Source organism: Notamacropus eugenii, chromosome 7, assembly GCF_028372415.1.
Source record: "Notamacropus eugenii isolate mMacEug1 chromosome 7, mMacEug1.pri_v2, whole genome shotgun sequence".
NCBI classification, from domain to species: Eukaryota; Metazoa; Chordata; class Mammalia; order Diprotodontia; family Macropodidae; genus Notamacropus; species Notamacropus eugenii.
This window is the reverse complement of record NC_092878.1, coordinates 38,319,784-38,321,910: the sequence shown is the minus strand read 5'-3', so window position 1 is coordinate 38,321,910 and position 2,127 is coordinate 38,319,784. Positions and strand designations below refer to the sequence as shown.

General features: G+C 34.1%; 1 pseudogene; it reads right to left on the bottom strand.

The window, feature by feature from the left end:
- Positions 1–840: 840 nt before the first annotated feature.
- On the bottom strand, positions 841–1,451 carry LOC140514649 (arginine/serine-rich protein PNISR pseudogene; annotated as a pseudogene).
- Between the last annotated feature and the right edge of the window lie 676 nt (positions 1,452–2,127).

Below are 2,127 nucleotides of genomic sequence, written 5' to 3'. Positions count from 1 at the left end.
AAGGAAATAAGAGATTTGCCTACTCTTATTCCCAGATTTTTTTTTTTTGTCAGCGCTAAAGCAAGTATTTTTTGAAACATATCAAATAATAGTAGAGAAAATGAAACTCTTTGCTTTACCTCCAATCTGATTGGAAAGGCCTCTAGGGTTTCTCCATTACAGTTAACATTAGGTCTTGGTGTTAGATAGATAGCATCGACCATATTATGAAAAGTTCTACTAATCCTATACATATTTTAAATATACCTAGCATACTTTGTCAAAAGTCTTGTCTACTTCTCTTAATGTATATAATGTATTTTTTATCATTTTAAAATTTAAACACATACACATGTTCATAATTTCCCTAACATTTTGCCAACCCTACATTTCTAATGGGAATCTACCAGTTGTAATGTAGAAACTTTTAAATATTTAAAAATTTAAATATTTAAATTAGCAAATAATTTTTGCTAATATTTCATTAAATGTTTTTGCATCCATATTAATTTATTGGTCTGTGGATTTCTCTCTCTCTCTCTCTCTCTCTCTCTCTCTCTCTCTCTCTCTCTCTCTCTCTCTTTCTCTCTTTCCCCTCCTTTAGGTACTGGGACCTATATCACAGAAGGAATTGTCTTCTTTCTCCATTTTTGCAAACACTTTATGTAATATTGGAGTTAATTACTTTTTATATATTAGGTAAAATGAACTTATAAATCTACCTGTACCAGAGGTTTTTTTCCTTTGAAAATTCCTTTATGGTTTATTCAATTTCTTTTTTTTCCTGCTAACTTAGGAAATCTAATACCTTCCAAAAAGAAATCTGTAATGCTTTTCATAATAAAAAGTAGAGAACACCATTTAAAAAAACACACTCATACCAGTGCTTGTTTTTACAGGTCTATAAAGTAAAACACACATCTTAGATATTCTTGGTGGGACACCAACAAAGTTCAGGTCTATTAAAGTATCAAAAATATTTTTTACCTGATAATTAAACTGGTTCACTGGCCTCATTACAAAAGTATTGGATAACCTACCAAAGTTGCTGTTGTTATGGTTAAATATATGCTATGGTGAGGGTACAAATTCTCCATTATCTTGACTACTGCCATCTTCAGAAGGAGGGACACTATCCATTGGACCTAGTATTGGTAACATCCATGAATCTGGAAGGAGGTGGAGGGGCTGGTGATGGATTACCTATTCTGGTTGCCATATTCTGCTGTATCTCCTTGAAAATTCCCATAGTTATTTGGACCAGATTCTATCCCAGACATGTCTTGCCCATTTGGCATTATTCCCAGAGGCTACACCATCTCACTTTACTGACCTGAGGTTCTTTGGGTAATTCATGCTTGAGCTAATGTTGCCCAATCAAACTGACTTGGATTCTGTTGGTGCTGGAATGACTACATCTATTATTGATGAAAAGGCCATTGCGGCCAAGGCTATCCTTCTCTATCCATCATTTTGCTTGATTATAAATTATATTTCCTATCTTAAATGTTTACTTTACCTTTAAAACTCAGACTGCCTCACACATATAATTTAGGATAATAGCAGCAAGTTCATTTGTATCCCATTTTGGCCATGCCACTACTGTGGTCACTATAGCATCTTCTCCATCTGCTTTACTCCTTTCACTTTTTCTTGAACCCTTGCTATGCTTTTTCAATGTGGAAAGAACAAGAGGAAATGGATTTAGTTAAGGCATAACGGATAATTTCCTGTCCACAAGGACAGTTCCATATTGAAATGTGTTGCTGACAATGACTGTAGATAGTTTCTTATGGAGGCTTCTTAAAGAGGAAAGAATTAAAGTTTATTGAGGGACATGCCTGGAGTTGAGTTGTTGAAATATTTCAACATATTTTTATTGCTATCTTTTGTTTTTATATCACTTTACTTTCTCTGACTTCCCTTTCCTCCTCAGACAGCCACCCCTGGTAACAAATAAAAAATAAAAGAGAAGTGAGAGGAGTTCAGCAAAATGAATCAACACAACAACCCTGCTTGACAGTACACGCAATATTCTAGACATAGTCCCTTACTTCTGCAAAAAGTCGAGATGCATTTTGTCCTCTCTTCTTTGAAATCATCTTGATCTTTATATTTGCACTTTTGTTTGGAACTTTTAATGGTTGT